The sequence below is a fragment of the Lithobates pipiens genome, unplaced genomic scaffold (assembly GCF_037356315.1).
Source record: "Lithobates pipiens isolate NorthernLeopardFrog02 unplaced genomic scaffold, aLitPip1_a1.2 Scaffold_25, whole genome shotgun sequence".
NCBI classification, from domain to species: domain Eukaryota; kingdom Metazoa; phylum Chordata; class Amphibia; order Anura; family Ranidae; genus Lithobates; species Lithobates pipiens.
The window spans coordinates 109,436,347-109,457,805 of NW_027507787.1; the positions used below are offsets into that span (position 1 = coordinate 109,436,347).

At 48.9% G+C, this 21,459-nt stretch overlaps 12 pseudogenes; 1 reads left to right on the forward strand and 11 right to left on the reverse strand.

Annotated features, from left to right (window-relative positions):
* Positions 1-3,123: 3,123 nt before the first annotated feature.
* Positions 3,124-3,242, reverse strand: LOC143931816 (5S ribosomal RNA; annotated as a pseudogene).
* A 320-nt stretch (positions 3,243-3,562) lies between these two features.
* On the reverse strand, positions 3,563-3,681 carry LOC143931181 (5S ribosomal RNA; annotated as a pseudogene).
* Positions 3,682-3,782: 101 nt separating this feature from the next.
* On the reverse strand, positions 3,783-3,901 carry LOC143931931 (5S ribosomal RNA; annotated as a pseudogene).
* A 604-nt stretch (positions 3,902-4,505) lies between these two features.
* LOC143931998 (5S ribosomal RNA) lies at positions 4,506-4,624 on the reverse strand (annotated as a pseudogene).
* A 584-nt stretch (positions 4,625-5,208) lies between these two features.
* LOC143931473 (5S ribosomal RNA) lies at positions 5,209-5,327 on the forward strand (annotated as a pseudogene).
* Positions 5,328-11,822: 6,495 nt separating this feature from the next.
* Positions 11,823-11,942, reverse strand: LOC143931547 (5S ribosomal RNA; annotated as a pseudogene).
* A 95-nt stretch (positions 11,943-12,037) lies between these two features.
* LOC143931425 (5S ribosomal RNA) lies at positions 12,038-12,156 on the reverse strand (annotated as a pseudogene).
* A 3,818-nt stretch (positions 12,157-15,974) lies between these two features.
* On the reverse strand, positions 15,975-16,093 carry LOC143931293 (5S ribosomal RNA; annotated as a pseudogene).
* A 160-nt stretch (positions 16,094-16,253) lies between these two features.
* On the reverse strand, positions 16,254-16,372 carry LOC143932063 (5S ribosomal RNA; annotated as a pseudogene).
* Positions 16,373-17,664: 1,292 nt separating this feature from the next.
* On the reverse strand, positions 17,665-17,783 carry LOC143931600 (5S ribosomal RNA; annotated as a pseudogene).
* Positions 17,784-18,107: 324 nt separating this feature from the next.
* Positions 18,108-18,226, reverse strand: LOC143931023 (5S ribosomal RNA; annotated as a pseudogene).
* A 100-nt stretch (positions 18,227-18,326) lies between these two features.
* On the reverse strand, positions 18,327-18,445 carry LOC143931710 (5S ribosomal RNA; annotated as a pseudogene).
* Between the last annotated feature and the right edge of the window lie 3,014 nt (positions 18,446-21,459).

The following is a 21,459-nucleotide window of genomic DNA, read 5'->3' on the forward strand; positions in this document are numbered from 1 at the left end:
GTCCTATGAATCGGGGGACAAATGTGGGAAGTTGTTGGCTCGGTCGGTTCGGGAATTGAAGTCTGCCTCCTATATTCCGCAGCTGGTAGATGGGAAGGGTCAGAGGGTCTCTACCCCAACTCAGATAGCTGATACTTTCGGGAAATTCTACCATGATCTTTATAATTTGCCCGACTCCGGGTCCAGTCTGGAGGAAATAGGTAGGTATGTGATCAGTTCCGGTCTACCGACCCTTTCGGTGGAGACACGGGAGGGTCTGGAGGGCCCGATCACATTGGAAGAGGTGCAACGGGCAGTAGGCTCGTTGAAAGTAGGTAAGGCCCCGGGTCCGGACGGTTACACCGCACAATACTATAAGACCTTTTTGCCTACCCTCGGCCCGCATTTGGTGCAGCTTTTTAATGCTCTGGGCTCGGGAGGGGACTTTCCGAGGGATACCCTTAGAGCCCATATTTCATTGATCCCCAAAGAGGGCAAGGACCCAGGCCTGTGTGGGAGCTATCGACCTATTTCCCTCCTAAACCTGGATCTGAAGCTATTTTCCAAAATCCTCGCCACGCGTTTGGCGCGGCACCTGCAGTCTCTCATACACGTCGACCAAGTAGGCTTTATCCCCTCTAGGGAGGCCCGGGACAATACTGTTAAAGTCCTTAACCTGGTGCATAAAGCCAAATCATCTGGGACTCCCTGTCTCTTCGTGTGTACGGATGCTGAGAAGGCCTTTGATCGGGTTGATTGGACGTTTTTATTCTCGGTCCTCCGACACATAGGCCTAGGGAGACGAATGTTGACCTGGATTCGTAATATATATTCCCGTCCCTCGGCTTAGGTAAAGGCGAATGGAGTGCTCTCGGCATCTCTCGACATCAGGAATGGGACCAGACAGGGGTGCCCTTTGTCTCCCCTTCTCTTCGCGCTGTCCTTGGAACCCTTTCTTTCTACTGTCCGGCGAAACCCCGACGTAACGGGACTCCTTATGGGCAGCACCGAGTGTAAGATTTCGGCTTATGCGGACGACATGCTGTTTTCATTAACGAACCCCAGAATCTCCCTGCCAAGTCTCCTTCACAAGTTCCAGCTTTACGGAAGGCTCTCCCACCTCAAGATTAATTTTTCGAAATCGGAGGCCATGGAGGTGGCTGTATCACCGCAGACGCTACTAGATATGCAGTCTACCTTCCGTTTTAGGTGGACTCACACGGCCCTGACATACCTGGGTACGCAGATCCCGCCCGATATAACACATACGTTTGCGATGAATTTCCCCCCCCCTGGTTGTTAGGGCGCGCGCTCTCCTCCAAAAATGGAGCTCCGGCTTTCATTCATGGTTCGGGAGATGCAATCTCATTAAAATGAATATACTTCCCAAATTTACCTATCTTTTCCAGGCTCTCCCGATCCAGATCCCGGTCCCATTCTTTAAACGGGTTCAGTCCCTACTTACTCAGTTTATATGGGCACGCAAAAAACCTCGTCTTAAGCGATCGCAATTGACTCTAGCCAAACAGCAGGGAGGGTTGGCTCTCCCTGATTTACGACGCTATTACCAGGCCTCTCACATGGGGCGTGTGTTAGATTGGAATTGTAACCGTCTGACTAAGCTGTGGGTGCAATTAGAACAGTCTTACTCCTGCATTCCCTTGAAAAGTGCCCTGTGGTGCTACAAAGATTTGCCTAAGGCGTTGAAGTCACACCCTACTATAGGGGCTTCTTTGAAAGTCTGTCACCGGATTGCTGCCCAAAATGTACTGACATCTCTGACTTCCCCCTTGTTCCCTATCCTTGGACATCCGAGATTTGAGCCGGGAATTTCCGCCCGAGAATACGATCTGCTCAAAAGTTCCAATTTGGACCATGCGTCTAAATTTGTTAGCGACGGTAGGTGGCCATCCATCTCAATTCTGACCGATCCCGCGGGAAAGTTTCAGCTACCTTTCTGGAGAGCGGTGCAACTGCATCACTTCCTCCATTCTATCCCCAATCCCAAAGATTTCGACCGCCACCTGACGGACTTTGAGGCTCTCTGTACAAGTGATGGCCCCTTGGCCCACATCCTCTCTCAGACATATAAGCTCCTGAACACACTTCCGGAGCATCCACATTTACCATGTCTGTCCAGTTGGGAGAGAGATCTTAACTGCTTGTTTTCCCCGGCGCAAAGACAGCGCATTGTTACCCTCGCTCTCAAGTCCTCGCTATGCACCAGGATTCAGGAGACAAACTTTAAACTTCTCACCAGGTGGTACTTGACACCATCTAAGCTACATAAGTGCTTCCCCGCTACCTCTGACAGATGCTGGCGATGCGGTGAGGAAGAAGGCACTCTGCTTCATATATTTTGGTCCTGCCCAAGGTTGATTGATTTCTGGAGAGAAGTCAGACGCATTACACAGCAATTTGTGGAATTCCCGCTCCCGGATGAGGCGGCTTTCTTTCTCCTGCACCTCTCACAGGTCCCCATTAAGCAATACAGAAAGTCCATCCTGCGGCATTTACTAAATGCTGCAAAGTCCTGTATCCCGCTTTATTGGAAGAACAGTTCCCCCCCTTCTATTGCTCACTGAGTCAGGAAAGTAGAGGACATTAAAAAGATGGAGGACTTGATCCTTACGGCACAGGATAAACAGGAGATTTTTAAACAAACCTGGGATGGTTGGAATGTTTTCATATTTTCGCTGGAGGGGCGCCGCCTGCTCTCGCCTTAGTGCCAGGGGATGGCCTGCATGGGCCCCCTGGGACGGAGGTCGCCATCGCGTCTTTTCCCTCTTTTCTTTCTTTTCCTTTTCTTCTGCTCTCTGTATTCCTCTCTCCCCCCCTCCCTGTTACTCTTTCTTTTCTTTTTGGAAAAAGTGAAAAGTGGGAACGACAGACCCCTTCCCCTTTTTGGGGATAGATGGTGCCGGGGGGACTTGGGGTTTATATGATCCCAGACCCTGGCACGATATACGCGCTATATGTTACTTCGTTATGATTGCAATATGACACTCCTAAAGTCCCAGTTTTTGTCTGTATTGAGTTTTGCTTAATTGGATTGTACTTGACTTGTTGTTGTATGTTGTAATGCGGGGACGGTCTTCCCCAGTTTGGAGTTGAATAAAATTTATATTTGAAAAAAAAAAAAGAAGCCTACAGCACCTAGTATTCCCAGGTGGTCTCCAATCCAGGTACTAGCAAGGCCCAACCCTGTTTAGCTTCTGAGATCAGAGGAGATCGGGCGCTTTCAAGGTTTTGTGCCCATAGGCAATCTCTTTGGGCATTCTCAACCCTCTTGACAAATGCCAAGATAGTCACCTTGAGATACAAGTGAAAAAAAACAGGTCAATGTCAAAAACATAAAAAGAAGAATACGGCACCTGGTATTCCAACGCCATCTCCTATCCAGGTACTAACTAGGCCCAAACCTTCTTAGCCTCAGAGAAGAGAAGAGATAGGGCTCTTTCAGGGTGATGCTGCTGTAAGCGATCTCTTTGGGCACTCTCAACCCTCTTAACAAATGCCAAGATGGTCACCTTGGGAAACAAGCGAAAAAAAAAATCGAATCAACGCCAACAACATAAAAAGAAGCCCACAATAACTGGTATTCCCAGGTGGTCTGCCATTGAGGTACTAACCAGGCCCGACTCTTCTTAGCCTCCAAGATCAGACGAGATTGGGTGCTTTCAGAGTGATGTGGCCATAGGCAATCTCTTGAGGCACTCTCAACCCTCTTGACAAACACCAAGATAGTCACTTTGGGAAACAAGCGAAAAAAAAAACAGGTCAACGCCAACAACATAAAAAGAAGTCTACGACACCTGGTATTCCCAGGCGGTCTCCCATCCAGGTACTAACAAGGCCCGACTCTTCTTAGCCTCCAACATCAAATGAGATTGGCTACTTTCAGGGTGATGTGCCCGTAGACAATCTCTTCAGGCACTTTCAACCCTCTTGACAAACGCCAAGATGGTCACCTTGGGAAACAAGCAAAAAAATAAAAAATAAGTCGGAAGCTAGAGACAATACGGCCCGAGTCCTCAATTTAATCCATGCGGCGCATGTACAGGGAAGGTCCTTGCTTATGTTGTCAACGGACGCGGAGAAGGCAAGTTATTGTAGGCTTCTTTTTATGTTGTTGGCATTGATTTTTTTCGCTTGTTTCCCAAGGTGACCATCTTGGCATTTGTCAAGAGGGTTGAGAGTGTCCAAAGAGATCGCTTACAGCAGCATCACCCTGAAAGAGCCCTATATCTTCTATTCTCTGAGGCTAAGAAACTAAACTCTTCGAGGGTAGCAGGGCTAGTATCAATAATATTTTAAATGGTAGAGGATCCCAACGAGATGGAGCTTTAATCTCATCTTGATATGACCGCAAAGCTGTACACGTGCTATTCTCCTCTGACTTCTTACGATTGGCTCTTATATCCATGCAATATGATCGTTTGTTTGTAACTATTTGTATCACACATTCTGTGAAGTTGCCTTTGCATTGTATCTCGCATACTACTAAATTAAAAAGAAAAAAAAGAAGCCTATGGCACATGGTATTCCCAGGCGGTCTCCCATCCAGGTACTAACCAGGCCAGACACTGTTTAGCCTCCGAGATCAGACGAGATTGGGCGCTTTCAGGGGGATGGGGCCGTAGGTGATCTCTTCCGGCACTCTCAACCCTCTTGACAAACGCCAAGATGGTCACCTTGGGAAACAAGTGAGAAAAAAAACAGGTCAAGGCCAACAACATAAAAAGAAACCTACAGCACCTAGTATTCCCAGGTGGTCTCCAATCTAGGTACTAGCAAGGCCCAACCCTGTTTAGCCGCCTGGGAATACCAGGTGATATTGGCTTCTTTTTATGGTGTTGGCTTTGACCTGTTTTTTTCGCTTGTTTCTCAAGGCGACCATCTTGGCGTTTGTCAAGAGGGTTGGGCGTATCTTGAAGAGAACACTTACGGCCACATCACCCTGAAAGCGCCCGATCTCGTCTGATTTCAGAGGCTAAGCAGCGTCAGACCTGTTTAGTACCTGGATGGGAGACTGTCGGGGAAGGTGCCATAGAAGGATCTAATCTGGTTAGTGTCTTGATTGGGAGATCGCCTGGGAATACCGGATGCCGTAGGCTTCTTTTTATGTTGTTGGCTTTGACCTGTTTTTTTTAGCTTGTTTCCCAAGGTGACAATCTTGGCCTTTGTCAAGAGGCTTCAGAGTGCCCAAAGAGAGTGCCCAAAGAGAGTGCCTACGGCCAAATCACCCTAAAAGAGCCCAATCTCATCTGATCTCAGAGGCTAAGCAGCGATGGGCCTGGTTAGTACCTGGATGGGAGACAGCCTGGGAATACCAGGTGCTGTAGGCTTCTCATTATGTTGTCGGCGTTGACCTGTTTTTTTTACCTTGTTTCCCAAGGTGACCATCTTGGCATTTGTCAAGAGGGTTGAGAGTGCACAAAGAAATACCCTATGGGCACAACACCCTGAAAGAGCCCAATCTCGTCTGGTCTCAGAGGCTAAGCAGGGTTGGGCCTGGTTTGTACCTGGATGGGAGACCGCCTGGGTTTTCCAGATGCCGCAGGCTTCTTTTTATGTTGTTGGTGTTGACCTGTTTTTTTCGCTTGTTTCCCAAAGTGATCATCTTGGCATTTGTCAAGAGGGTTGAGAGTGCCTAAAGAGATCGCTTACAGCCGCATCACCCTGAAAGCACCCTATCTCTTCTGATCTCAGAGGCTAAGAAGGGTTGGGTCTAGTTAGTACTTGTATGGGAGACGGCCTTGGAATACCAGGTGCCGTATTCTTCTTTTTATGTTGTTGGCGTTGACCTGTTTTTTTTTCGCTTGTTTCCCAGGGTGACTATCTTGGCATTTTTCAAGAGGGTTGAGAGTGCCCAAAGAGATTGCCTTATGGGCACATCACCCTGAAAGTGCCCAATCTCCTCTGATCTCAGAGGCTAGAAAGGGTCGTGCCTTGTTAATACCTGGATGGGAGACCGCTTGGGAATACTAGGTGCTGTAGGCTTCTCTTAATGTTGTTGGCGTTGACTTGTTTTTTTTTGTTTGTTTCCCAAGGTGACCATCTTGGCGTTTGTCAAGAGGGTTGAGTGTGCCTGAAAAAATCTACTATGGCCGCATCACCCTGAAAGAGCCAAATCTCTTTTGATCTCAGAGGCTAAGCAGGGTGGGACCTGGTTAGTACCTGGATGGGAGACCACCTGGGATTTCTCGATGCCATAGGCTTTTTTTTTAAGTTCTTGGCATTGACTTATTTTTTTTTGCTTGTTTCCTTCCAGCGAGAATATAAAGGTATTCCAGATGTCCCAGGTTTGTTTAAAAAATTCTTGTTTACCTTGTGATGTGAGGATCAAGTCCTCCATTTTTTTTAATGTCCTCTATTTTCCTAAGCCAGTGAGTAATGAAAAGGGGGGACATTTTTTCCAATAGAGATTTAGAGATACAGGATTTCGCCACATTTATCACATGCCGTAAAATTTATTTTTTTGTACTTCTTAACGGGAATCTGTGAATGGTGCAAGAGAAAGAATGCAGCCTCTTCCTGGATGGAGAAGTCTGTGAATTTTTGTGTTATGCATTGGATCTCTGTCCAGAAGTCCACCAAGCTGGGGCAGGACCAAAAAATGTGGAGCAACGTGCCCTCTTCTTCTCCACACCTCCAGCATATGTTCGAGGAAGAGGGGAAACATTTCTGCAGCTTTGATGGTGTCAAATACCACCTGGTGAGAAGTTTAAAATTAGTCTCCTGTATCTTCGTGCACAGCGAGGTTTTGAGAGCCAAAGTGATAATGCGTTGTCTCTGTGCTGGGGAAAACGAGCAATTAAGGTCCTTTTCCCAGTTGGACAGACAGGTTAAGTGTGGGTAATCTGTTTGAGAGAGAATGTGGGCCAAAGGGCCTTCGCTTCTGCATAGAGTCTCAAACTCCGTCTGAGGGTGGGCGAACGTTTGAGGATTGGGGATGGAATGGAGAAAATGATGTTGTTGCGCCGCTCTCCAAAAAGGCAGTTGGAAAAGCCCTGTCGGATCTGTTAGGGTTGAGAAAGAAGGCCATTTTCCATCAATGACGAATTTAGACGCATTGTCTAGGTTGGAATTTCTAAGTGGGTCCCCGGTTCAAAGTTCGGATGGCCACGTATAGGGAATAGGGGGGAAGTCAAAGACGTGAGTGTGTTTTGGGTAGCGATCAGGTGACTGACTTTCAACTAAGCCCCTATAGTGGGATGTGACGTCAATTCTGTGGGTAAATCCTTATAGCACCACATGGTGCTTCTTAGCGGAATTCGGGAGTGAGCTTAGAAAGTTTGTTTCGATTCCAGTCCAATACACACCCCAGATGGGAGGCCAAGTAATAGCGTCGCAAGTCAGGGAGAACCAACCCTCCCTGTTGTTTAGACAATGTCAGCTGTGACCGCTTAAGTCTGGGATTTTTGTGGGCCCAGTTAAATTGAGTGAGCAAGGATTGAGCTTGCTTAAAAAACGGGACTGGAATCTGGATCGGGAGAGCTTGGAAAAGATAGGTAAATTTAGGGAGTATGTTCATTTTAATGAGATTGCATCTCCTGAACCAGGAATGGAGGCCAGAATGCCACCCGTGAAGCAAACTGCGGATCTTAGTGACAAGGGGTGGGGGGAAGTTCAACATAAACGTACGCGCGATGTCCGTTGAATTTAAGTACCTAAGTACTTAAGGGCTGTATGGGTCCATTTAAATAGAAAATTGGACTGCAAGTCTATTAATGTTTGGGGGGGACTGCAACCCCCATGGCCTCTGATTTCAAGAAGTATCCCGTATATCTGGAATTCCCGAAGGAGATTTGGCAAGGAAACTCTGGGATTCGTCAGCAAGAACAGCATGTCATCCGCGTAGGCAGATATCTTGCACTCAATAGTACCCATTTGGAGTCCCGTTATGTCTGAGTTTTCTCGAATTGTGGAGAGAAAGGGTTCCAATGACAGGGGCGACAGGGGGCAACCCTGTCTGGTCCCATTCCCGATGTCAAGGGGAGATGAGAGCACCCCATTCGCTTTGACTTGAGCTGAGGGGCGTGAGTATATCTTACTTATACATGCCAGCATCCGTTCACTCAGACCTATATGGCGAAGGACCAAGAACATGAATGTCCATTTGACCCGATCAAAAGCCTTCTCGGCATCAGTACTCATGAAAAGACAAGGGGTCCCAGATGACTTTGCTTTATGGACCATAATGGTGTTGTCCCTATCTTCCCTGGTGGGAATAAAACCTAACTGGTCAATATGTATAAGGGACTGCAAGTGATGTGCCAATCACGTGGCGAGGATTTTAGAGAATAGTTTTAGGACCGAATTTAGGAGGGAAATGGGTCTGTAGCTCCCACATAGGCCCGGGTCTTTGCCCTCCTTAGGTATCAACGAGATGTGGGCTCTAGGGGTATCCTCAGGAAAATCCCCATTCGAGCTCAGAGTATTAAATAAATTCACCAAGCGCGGGCCAAGAATAGGGAGGAAGGTCTTATAGTATTGTGCGGTATATCGGTCAGGGCCCGGAGCCTTACCCACCTTCGGAGGTCCCACGGCCGTCTGGACTTCTTCCAGTGTGATCGGGTCCTCCAAGTACTCCCGTGATTCCGATGAGAGGGTTGGTAGACCAGAACCAATTACATATCTGTATATATTGTCCTGTCCAGTCCCTGAATCGGGCAGTTTGTAGAGATCAGAGTAACATTTTTCAAAGACTTCGGCTATTTGGGTTGGGGTAGAGGCCCTCTGACCATTCTCATCTATCAACTGTGGTATGTAAGAAGCAGATTTCAACTCCTTTAACGACCTGGCTAAGATTTTTCCGCATTTGTCCCCTGACTCCTACGTCAGTTTACGACAAAACTGGAGTGCCGCTTTCGCTTTATAATGGAGCAGGTCAGCAATCTGGGTACGTAGTGTCCCCAATTCAATCTCTAAGGTCCGTGAGGGGGCATGTTTATGTTTCGCTTCCACAGAGGCAAGTTCACGAAACAGACTAGCAAGCTGTTCCTTCCATGTTCGTTTGATGCGTGCCCCGTGCCTGATAAGTACCGTGCGGAGTACTGACTTGTGAGCCTCAAAAATTATCCCCGGGTCGCAGTCCTGCGTTTAGTTTTCTTGGAAATAAAGGTCCAATTCCCTGGTCACATCTGCTAAAACTTCCAGTATCTGGAGGAGGCTCTCATTAAGGTGCCAGAATAGAGACCTAGGTGAGGGGTTCCTAGAGAGGGTGTAGGTAAGGGCTACAGGAGCGTGGTCAGACCAAGTAATATGGCCGATGGAGGAAGAACTCACCAAGTGCAGTTGGTCATGTGAAATCAAGAAGAAGTCTATCCTCAAGTATGATTTGTAAGGGGAAGAGCAAAAAGAGTAGTCCCTTTCCCCAGAGTGTTGCAGACGCCAGACATCAACTAATTGGTCATTCAGTAAACACTTAGTAATCCGCTTTCTAGAGGAAATGAGGAGCGAGGAGCAAGAGGCAGAAGTGTCAACCGATGGCGAAAGGGGACATTAAAGTCCCCACCTAATATCAACAGTCCCTCCCGAAAGTCACATAATCTGTGCAGGGTAGTTCTGAGGAACGTGTCTTGGTGATCATTGGGAGCGTACACAGTGGCAAATCTAAAAAGGTGCTCTCCAATGTGGGCCCTAAGAAAAAGATATCGGCCCCCAGGGACCACCAGAGAATCCTGGAGAACCCAGGGGAGCCTGTTAGAGATCAGAATGGAGACTCCCTTGGTCTTAGAGGAGGGGTTAGTAGAGTGGTAGACCTTAGGGAAGGATCTCGACCATAGAAAGGGAATTTTTTAAATGTGTTTCTTGTATAAAGGCCACATCAGTACAGGAAGTCTTCAGTTTTCACAGGAGGATCCACCGTTTTTCAGGGGAGTTCAGTCCCTTAACGTTTAGAGAGGTGACCTTGACTGAGTCTGCCATCGCTCCTCGGGGAGGGGGAGGGGGACATCAGAGAAAAGCAAAGAAAGTTGAACCAAGGTAGGTTTTGGGTAGGTAATGGATGGCGGGAACTAAGGCCGCGTACACACGCGGGGACTGTTCGCTCAACTTTGTCCGTCAAACAGTTTCAGCGGACAGTCCGCTCAAAATTAGCATGGACGGACTTGCCCACACACGACGAAAGAACAGTCCGCTGAAACCGTGCGCGATGACGTGAACGGCACGTACGACGGGACTAGAAAACGACGTCCTATACACTGCAATGCAAACTTCGGCGTGTAAATCCTTTCTGAGCATGCGCGGAACTTAGTTTGACGAACAAGCCTACACACGAGGGGACTGTTCGCTGAAACAAAGTTTCAGCGGACAGTTTTTCGGAATTTCCGAAAAACTTTGTTCAGCAGACTGTCCGCTGAAACTGTCCGCTGAAAGCCCACACACGAGCGGACTGTCCGCCGAAACACTGTTCAGCGGACAAAGTTGAGCGAACAGTCCCCGCGTGTGTACGCGGCCTAAGGGGGAGAAAGGAAGGGCAAATGGAAGGAAAGGTAAGGGGAAAAAGAGGCACCTCAACCCCAGGGGGAGAGAGAAATTAAGGGTTGTCCGCACTCAACAGTACAGGAAGGGTGTACTAAAACAGCACAATTATGCTATAGCGCTTACCAGATGTACACTGGGTTTAAAGCGCTGTCCTACTTGGGTTGGTGGGTAGACAGGTCAGAGAGGGAGCCCCCGAATCCTAGTCCCCCCAGTCCCGGCAGTGGTAAATGTCACGTCTGATACTGGTATGCAAATAAAAGACAATCAGTAACATCATAGAACCAAAAAACAATAGTATAATCAAAACAGAGGTAGAGCATATAACTGTCAGCACTGAGGGGTCTCCTCGGCTCGCCCTAAATGTAGGCATGCACGAGGGAGCCCATCACAACAGAAAAGGCATCACAGAATGGGATCCACCACCCTCCGTCCCATACTCCAAAAGTACATGCAGTCCCCGAACAAATGCATTTCTCCCTTTGGCAGATTGTCCTCTCCTTACCCCCTCTCCCCCGTCCACACCCCAGGGGGGAAAAGGGGCAGGGAAGGGGGGAAAAGGGGGGGTGGAAGGGGGGAAAGGTGGAGGGAAGGGAAGGGAAGGGTGGGAAGGGGGGAAAGGGGGAGGGAGGGGGGAGGGAGGGGAGAGGGGACAAACATGCAGAAATGTCAAGTCCTTTAGCGCACTCCCACCAGCAACCACCCGGACCCCATAAATTTCAACTCCTCCCCTCCATGGTCACCACATAAAGATGAAAGAGGAGCAGCCCTGGTCGGTGAATGGAAAATCCAGCAGGCAAGGGGCTGGGGCCACCATCCCTCCATCCAACGGGAGACTTCACCGGAGAAGCAGTCCTGGGGCCCGCCAATTAATGTCTCTCCTGCATCGCCATCGGGGGCGGCTGTGTAGAGCATCCAGAGGGAGGCTGGGACCGCCCAAACAGTAAGGGGTAAATCCTCCAGGGGGGTCCAGAGTCACACTGGAGGGAAGCAGTGTCTCGTACCAATAGGCTCAATAAATAAGTCATCCAGGGTCCCCGAAACCTGCAGAAGGCAATGTCGGCAAAGAGTAGGTGGGGCATTATGTACTCGGGGGACCGTCTTCCCCTATTTGGAGAAAAAATTATATTTGAAAAAAAAAGAAGCCTACGACACCTGGTATTCCCAGGCGGTCTCCCATCCAGGCATTAACCAGGCCCTGCTTAGCCTCCAAGATCAGACGAGATGGAACAGATTCAGGGTGATGTGGCCGTAGCCAATATCTTCAGGCACTCTCAACTCTCTTGACAAACACCAAGATGGTCACCTTGGAAACAAGCGGAAAAAAATAGGTCAACGGCAACAACATAAAAAGAAGCCTACGGCATCTGGAAATCCCAGGCGGTCTCCCATCCAGGTACTAAACTGGTCCCAACCCTGCTTAGCCTCTGAGATCAGATGAGATTGGGCTCTTTCAGGGTGGTGTGGCCGTAGGAGATTTCTTCAGGCACTCTCAACCTTGACTAACGCCAATATGGTCACCTTGGGAAACAAACAAAAAAATCAAGTCAACGCCAACAACATGAGAAGAAGTCTACAGCACCTAGTATTCCCAGGTGGTCTCCCATCCAGGTATTAACAAGGCCCGACCCTGTTTAGTCTCTGAGATCAGACGAGATCTGGTGCTTTCAGGGTTATGTGGCCATAGGCGAGCTCTTCAGGCACTCTCAACCCTCTTGACAAACACCAAGATGGTCACCTTGGTAAACAAACAAAAAAAAAAAACAAGTCAACGCCAACAACATAAAAAGAAGCCTTCAGCACCTAGTATTGACAGGTGCTCTCCAGGTGGTCTCCAATCCAGGTACTAGCAAGGCCCGACCCTGTTTAGCCTCTGAGATCAGAAGAGATCGGGCGCTTTCAGGCTTATGTGCCCATAGGCAATCTCTTTGGGCACTCTCAACCCTCTTGACAAATGCCAAGATAGTCACCTTGGGAAACAAGCGGAAAAAAAACAGGTCAATGTCAACAACATAAAAAGAAGACTACGGCACCTGGTATTCCAAAGCCATCTCCCATCCAGGGACTAACTAGGCCCAACCCTTCTTAGCCTCAGAGATGAGAAGAGATAGGGCTCTTTCAGGGTGATGCTGCTGTAAGCGAACTCTTTGGGCACTCTCAACCCTCTTGACAAATGCCAAGATGGTCACCTTGGGAAACAAGCGAAAAAAAAAAAAACGAATCAACGCCAACAACATAAAAAGAAGCCTACAATAACTGGTATTCCCAGGTGGCCTCCCATCCAGGTACTAACCAGGCCTGACTCTTCTTAGCCTCCAAGATCAGACGAGATTGGGTGCTTTCAGAGTGCTCGGACTCTTTCCCCATCACTAATGGGACGAGGCAAGGGTGCCCTCTGTCTCCCCTAATTTTTATTCTGACACTGGAACCACTTATGTGTCACGTTCGGAATGACCCGAATATTACTGGCATATCCAAACCCTCGGCACACCACAAAATTGTGGCGTACGCTGACGATCTAATTTTTTTCGTCTCCAATCCACACATTTCCCTTCCCAATATACTCGCGGCTCTCCGGCGATACGGCAGCCTATCAAACTATAAAATCATTTGCACCGTCGGCTGTATTGAATATATCGGTCCCGGATGGTGAGGCCAAGAGGCTACGCTCCGCTTTTCCATTCTACTGAGCTGAAAAATCTATACGGTACCTGGGCGTTGACATCGCAGCGGATTTGGCGCAATTGTACCCGCTTAATTTTGTCCCTCTCCTGAATAGACTGAAATCTGATTTGGGAAACTGGCATGCTTTAACACTGACCTGGTTCGGGCGCTGTAATGCATTCAAAATGACGGCCCTCCCGCGGATCTTATACTTGTTCCAGACATTACCGATCCGGTTACCCCCAATTTTTTTCAGACAACTGCAGGTGCTGCTCCGGGACTTTATTTGGGCGCGCAAGCCGCCCAGAGCCCGTTTGCAATTGCTTGCCAGACCAAAGGACAAGGGGGGTCTGGGTCTCCCAGATCTGAGACAATACTACAGAGCGACTCTGCTAGCGAGAGTCGTTGATTGGCATTGTAATGGCCCACACAAGCAGTGGGTGGAGATGGAGATTGAGGATGGATCCATTCCCCTATTGACCTCCCCGTGGCTCCTGTCCTCCCTACCAAAAGACCTCAGAGATCACCCCGTAGTGGGAGCTACGTTGGCTGTTGTGCGGAGGTTGTTCCGCTGCACACACATTGCTCCCCTGCCGTCACCAATGACTCCGGTTATAGGTAATCCAGACTTCCCACCGGGATTTACCAACAGGAAACTGCGACAGTTGACAGTGGTGGGGAAACAGCGTCTGGGAGACGTGTGGCCCTCGGGAGGGCTACCGACCACGCAAACTGTCGCCGAGCTTTCTGACCTCCGCTTGACTTGTTTAATGCTTATCAACTTCGTCACTTTCTTCTGGCCATACAAAGGGCCCCCTACACTCCTAGAGACCTGACACCCTATGAATCCATCTGTCACAAAAAGGAACCTGTGCGACACACCCTCTCCCTCCTGTACAACCTATTAAGTAGTCAGGAGGAGGAGTCAACCCCACCATTTATCCACAAATGGGAGAGGGACTTTGGCATCACATTTACCCCACAACAGATAGGGAAGATCCTGACATTAGTACATAAAGCTTCCATCGCAAACCAATATCAAGAATCAGGATACAAGATAGTCTCACGCAGGTATAGAGTCCCATACCTTCTGAATAAAATGAATAGATCGATTCTGGATGTTTGTTGGAGGTGCAATTCAGATACGGTGACCATGGGACACATTTTCTGGGCATGCCCGGCCTTGAGGAACTTTTGGGTGGAGGTGACCGGGACGATAAAAACTCTCAGAAATTTAGATATCACAGACAACCCAGCAGCGTGCCTTCTACACTTGACCGAACAGCCTGTTCGAAAATACAAAAAAACCCTCACGATGCAACTCCTGAACGCCGCCCGGGCCTGCTTTCCCACACTGTGGAGGCAGCCTCAGCCCCCATCCAAGGTGCTGTGGTATTCCAAAGTCAATCATATTCTCCGGATGGAAGAATTGACCGCCACCCTTCACAACACTGAAGAGGAATTTAGTGTTACATGGAGGCCCTGGAGGTATTTTACTGGTACTTGAGACTACATTCGGGAGGTGAGCAGCGCCCCTGTCCCAGAAAATGACCGAACATCTAACGTTTACCTACGTAGGCCATGTCTACCCTGGGTGGCATCCCCCCCCCCCCCTCCCTTTTTGTCTTTATTTTTCTTTTTTTCCCCGCCGCCACCTGGATACGACTGGCTCATATTTTACTCTGGTTCACATAGGTCATGATAAGCTGGCTCGCTGTGGTCCCAGTTGTTCTCCATGATTACATTTGTCCGAACGGAGCTGCATTAGTTATACTGTACTACATGTCTGAGGTGGGGTTTCTCTCTTTTCTCCCCTCTGAGAACCCAGAGTTATTTGGCTGCCTATTTTTTGTTACCATGTAATTGTGACCCTGGGTCATGCTGTATGGTTGACTGTTATATTTATGTTGTTCTACTTATACTTAATAAAAGAATAAAATAAAAATAAGTCAATGCCAACAACTTAAAAAAAAAGCCTATGGCATCGAGAAATCCCAGGCGGTCTCCCATCCAGGTACTAACCAGGTCCCAACCCTGCTTAGCCTCTGAGATCAAATGAGATTTGGCTCTTTCAGGGTGATGCAGCCATAGTAGATTTTTTCAGGCACGCTCAACCCTCTTGACAAACGCCAAGATGGTCACCTTGGGAAACAAACAAAAAAAACAAGTCAACGCCAACAACATAAAAAGAAGCCTACCGCACCTAGTATTTCCAGGCGGTCTCCCATCCAGGTATTAACAAGGCGCGACCCTTTCTACCCTCTGAGATCAGCGGAGATTGGGCGCTTTCAGGGTGATGTGCCCATAGGCAATCTCTTTGGGCACTCTCATCCCTCTTGAAAAATGCTAAGATAATAACCCTGGGAAACAAGCGAAAAAAAACAGGTCAACGCCAACAACATAAAAAGAAGAATACGGCACCTGGTATTCCAAGGCCGTCTCCCATTCAAGTACTAACTAGGCCCAACCCTTCTTAGCCTCTGAGATCAGAAGAGATAGGGTGCTTTCAGGGTGATGCGGCTGTAAGCGATCTCTTTAGGCACTCTCAACCCTCTTGACAAATGCCAAGATGATCACTTTGGGAAACAAGCGAAAAAAACAGGTCAACACCAACAACATAAAAAGAAGCCTGCGACATCTGGAAAACCCAGGCGGTCTCCCATGCAGGTACAAACCAGGCCCAACCCTGCTTAGCCTCTGAGACCAAAAGAGATTGGGCGCTTTCAGGGTGTTGTGCCCGTAGGCAATTTCTTTGTGCACTGTCAACCCTCTTGACACATGCCAAGATGGTCACCTTGGGAAACAAGGGAAAAAAAACAGGTCAACCCGACAACATAATGAGAAGCCTACGGCACCTGGTATTCCCAAGCTGTCTCCCATCCAGGTACTAACCTGGCCCATCGCTACTTAGCCTCCGAGATCAGATGAGATTGGGCTCTTTCAGGGTGATTTGGCTGTAGGCACTCTCTTTGGGCACTCTGAAGCCTCTTGACAAAGGCCAAGATGGTCACCTTGGGAAACAAGCTAAAAAATACAGGTCAAAGCCAACAACATAAAAAGAAGCCTACGGCATCCAGTATTCCCAGGCGATCTCCCAATCAAGACACTAACCAGACCAGATCCTTCTATGGCACCTGGTCTTCCCAGGCAGTCTCCCATCCAGGTACTAACCAGGCCTGATGCTGCTTAGCCTCTGAAATCAGACGAGATCGGGTGCTTTCAGGTTGATGTGGCCATAAGCGTTCTCTTCAAGACACGCCCAACCCTCTTGACAAACGCCAAACGCCTTGAGAAACAAGCAAAAAAAACAGGTCAAAGCCAACAACATAAAAAGAAGCCTATGGGCTTACAGCGGACCTTAAAAGATGGGACCCACTAGCTCTGTCATGGTTCGGACACTGTAATGTGTTGAAGATGAACGCGATGCCACGACTTCTGTATCTACTACAAGCCTTACCTATCAAAATACCCCAGACTTTCTTTCATGCGGTTCGCTCAATCTTTATCAAGTTCCTCTGGCGCGGAAAACATATGCGTATTGGTAGGGCAATGCTATTGCGACCGAAATTGCGGGGAGGTATTGGCTTCCCGGACCCTGCTCTATATTACACAGCGACGCACATGACACCGGTGGTTGACTGGTGCCGGTGTTCTGCCATATACTGTCCGGCCATGATATAGTGTCCACGCAGTACGGAGCAGACGAGGTTTCGGAAAATCTCTGAAGCTGAACGGCGCCTGCGCGGTGAGTGGAGGTGGTAGCTCCACCATCCAAGCGGACATAGGGTTGTGAATATTAGAGGGCACCTCGCAGGCGAGCTTCGCTCGCCACGCTTCGGGCTTGGCCTCGCTGCGCTCGGCTCTTTTATATTCTTACTCTGTGTCCACTTGGATAGTGGGGATAGAACCTGGATTCAGTGTGCAGGCGCCGTTCATGCTCGGCAATTTTCGGAATCGGTGTTGCTGTGTACTGCGCATGCGCAGTACACAGCAGACACTATCCGATGGGGGACCATATGTGATAAGACACCAGCATGGGGAACTGAAGCTATGGGTCAAGCTAGAGCAGGAGATGGCGCGGGTTCCACTGGCTGGTCTGCCTTGGGCAGGGAGGCCATTGGAGCCCTGTGTGACTACTCACCCGTTAATTGGCCCCTCGCTCGCCGAGATGGATAGTTTTTTTCACCTTTCCCACCTGACTAACTTCCCTTCTCGCTTTTCGGAAGAATACCTCCGCGAGACATAGTAAGCTCATGGTGATCGTTGGAGATCGCTGTTCCAATCGTTGGACAGCTGATGAGCTGGTGAGCCAAGGGCGTCTCTTGCTCCCTGGGAGGGGACCCCACCCTATCCACTATACCCACGACACCCCCTTACCCCTTCTTTTCCTTTTCTGCCATTTCCTTCCCCAATCTTCTCTTTCCCCATCTCCCTCCTTTCAGTTCTACTATTTCCCTTCTGACAAACGCCCAGATGGTCATCTTGGGAAACAAGTGAAAAAAAAAACAGGTCAAGGCCAACAACATAAAAAGAAGCCTACAGCACCTAGTATTCCCAGGTGGTCTCCAATCCAGGTATTAGCAAGGCCCAACCCTGTTTAGCTTCTGAGATCAGAGGAGATCGGGTGCTTTCAGGGTTATGTGCCCATAGGCAATCTCTTTGGGCATTCTCAACCCTCTTGACAAATGCCAAGATTGTCACCTTGAGATACAAGCGAAAAAACACAGGTCAATGTCAACGACATAAAAAGAAGAATACGGCACCTGGTATTCCAACGCCATCTCCCATCCAGGTACTAACTAGGCCCAACCCTTCTTAGCCTCAGAGAAGAGAAGAGATAAGGCTCTTTCAGGGTGATGCTGCTGTAAGCGATCTCTTTGGGCACTCTCAACCCTCTTGACAAATGCCAAGATGGTCACCTTGGGAAACAAGCAAAAAAAAAAAAAAAACGAATCAACGCCAACAACATAAAAAGAAGCCTACAATAACTGGTATTCCCAGGTGGTCTCCCATGCAGGTACTAACCAGGCCCGACTCTTCTTAGCCTCCAAGATCAGACGAGATTTGGTGCTTTCAGAGTGATGTGGCCATAGGCAATCTCTTCAGGCACTCTCAACCCTCTTGACAAACACCAAGATGGTCACTTTGGGAAACAAGCGAAAAAAAAACAGGTCAACGCCAACAACATAAGAAGAAGTCTACGACACCTGGTATTCCCAGGCGGTCTCCCATCCAGGTACTAACAAGGCCCGACTCTCCTTAGCCTCCAACATCAAACGAGATTGGGTGCTTTCAGGGTGATGTGCCCGTAGGCAATCTCTTCAGGCACTTTCAACCCTCTTGACAAACGCCAAGATGGTCACCTTGGGAAACAAGCAAAAAAAATAAAAATAAGTCGGAAGCTAGAGACAATACGGCCCGAGTCCTCAATTTAATCCATGTGGCGCATGTACAGGGAAGGCCCTTGCTTATGTTGTCAACGGACGCGGAGAAGGCCTTTGACAGGGTGGCCTGGCACTTTATGCAGGCCACCCTGGAACATATAGGTCTTGGCCCCAACATGATGAGCTGGGTAATGTCGCTTTACTCCACGCCGTCGGCAGCGGTACGGGTAAACGAGTGGTGCTCGGACTCTTTCCCCATCACTAATGGGACGAGGCAGAGGTGCCCTCTGTCTCCCCTAATTTTTATTCTGACACTGGAACCACTTATGTGTCACGCTGACGATCTAATTTTTTCCGTCTCCAATCCACACATTCCCAATATACTTGCGTCTCTACAGTGATACGGCAGCCTATCAAACTATAAAATCAATTGCGCCAAGTCGGCTGTATTGAATATATCGGTCCCGGATGGTGAGGCCAAGAGGCTCCGCTCCGCTTTTCCATTCTACTGGGCTGAAAAATCTATACGTTACCTGGGCGTTGACATCGCAGCGGATTTAGCGCAATTGTACCCGCTTAATTTTGTCCCTCTCCTGGATAGACTGAAATCTGATTTGGGAAACTGGCATGCTTTAACACTGACCTGGTTCGGGCGCTGTAATGCATTCAAAATGACGGCCCTCCCGCGGATCTTATACATGTTCCAGACATTACCGATCCGGTTACCCCCAATTTTTTTCAGACAACTGCAGGTGCTGCTCCGGGACTTTATTTGGGCACGCAAACCGCCCAGAGCCCGTTTGCAATTGCTTGCCAGACCAAAGGACAAGGGGGGTCTGGGTCTCCCAGATCTCAGACAATACTACAGAGTGACTCTGCTAGCGAGAGTCGTTGATTGGCATTGTAATGGCCCACACAAGCAGTGGGTGGAGATAGAGATTGAGGATGGATCCATTCCCCTATTGACCTCCCCGTGGCTCCTGTCCTCCCTACCAAAAGACCTCAGAGGTCACCCCGTAGTGGGAGCTACGTTGGCTGTTGTGCGGAGGTTGTTCCGCTGCACACACATTGCTCCCCTGCCATCACCAATGACTCCGGTTATAGGTAATCCAGACTTCCCACCGGGATTTACCAACAAGAAACTGCGACAGTTGACAGTGGTGGGGAAACAGCGTCTGGGAGAGGTGTGGCCCTCGGGAGGGCTCCCGACCACGCAAACTGTCGCCGAGCTTTCTGACCCTCCGCTTGACTTGTTTAGTGCTTATCAACTTCGTCACTTTCTTCTGGCCATACAAAGGGCCCCCTACACTCCTAGAGACCTGACACCCTATCAATCCATCTGTCACAAAAGGGAACCGGTGCGACACACCCTCTCCCTCCTGTACAACCTATTGAGTAGTCAGGAGGAGGAGTCGACCCCCACCATTTATCCACAAATGGGAGAGGGACCTAGGCATCACATTTACCCCACAACAGATAGGGAAGATCCTGATCTTAGTACATAAAGCTTCCATCGCAAACCAATATCAAGAATCGGGATACAAGATAGTCTCACGCTGGTATAGAGTCCCATACCTTCTGAATAAAATGGATAGATCGATCCCGGATGTTTGTTGGAGGTGAAATTCAGATACGTGGTCCATGGGACACCTTTTCTGGGCATGCCCGGCCTTGAGGAACTTTTGGGGTCCCAGCAGCGTGCCTACTACACTTGACCGAACAGCCTGTTCGAAAATACAAAAAAACCCTCACGATGCAACTCCTGAATGCCGCCCGGGCCTGCATTCCCGCACTGTGGAGGCAGCCTCAGCCCCCATCCAAGGTGCTGTGGTATTCCAAAGTCAATCATATTCTCCGGATGGAAGAATTGACCGCCACCCTTCACAACACTGAAGAGGCATTTAGTGTTACATGGAGGCCCTGGAGGTATTTAACTGGTACTCGAGACTACATTCGGGAGGTGAGCAGTGCCTCTGTCCCAGAAAACGACTGAGCCATGTCTGCCCTGGGTGGCATTCCCCCCCCCCCCCTCCCTTTTTGTCTTTATTTTTCTTTTTTTCCCCGCCGCCATCCCCCACCTCCTCTCTCTCCGTCTTTGCACTCTCTTCTTCCCCCGTCCTCCCTTTTGACTATGTCTTGTCTCCTTACTAGCCTTCGGGACCCAGAAGAACCCCAGGGTTCTGGACATGACCGGCTCATATTGTACTCTGGTTCACGTAGGTCATGATAAGCTGGCTCGCTGTGGTCCCAGTTGTTTTCCATGATTACATTTGTCCGAACGGAGCTGCACTAGTTATACTGTACTACATGTCGGAGGTGGGGTTTCTCTCTTTTCTGCATGAAACTGTAGGACTCCCCTCTGAGAACCCAGAGTTATTTGGCTGCCTATTTTTTGTTACCATGTAATTGTGACCCTGGGTCATGCTGTATGGTTGACTGTTATATTTATGTTGTTCTACTTAATAAAAGAATAAAACAAAAAAAAAAAAAAGTCAATGCCAACAAGTTAAAAAAAAAGCCTATGGCATCGAGAAATCCCAGGCGGTCTCCCATCCAGGTACTAACCAGGTCCCAACCATGCTTACCCTCTGAGATCAAATGCACGCTCAACCCTCTTGACAAACGCCGAGATGGTCACCTTGGGAAACAGACAAAAAAAACAAGTCAACGCCAACAACATAAAAAGAAGCCTGCGGCATTTGGAAAACCCAGGCGGTCTCCCATCCAGGTACAAACCAGGCCCAACCCTGCTTAGCCTCTGAGACCAAACGAGATTGGGCGCTTTCAGGGTGTTGTGCCCGTAGGCAATTTCTTTGTGCACTCTCAACCCTCTTGACAAATGCCAAGATGGTCACCTTGGGAAACAAGGGAAAAAAAACAGGTCAAAGCCAACAACATAAAAAGAATCCTACGGCATCCGGTATTCCCAGGCGATCTCCCAATC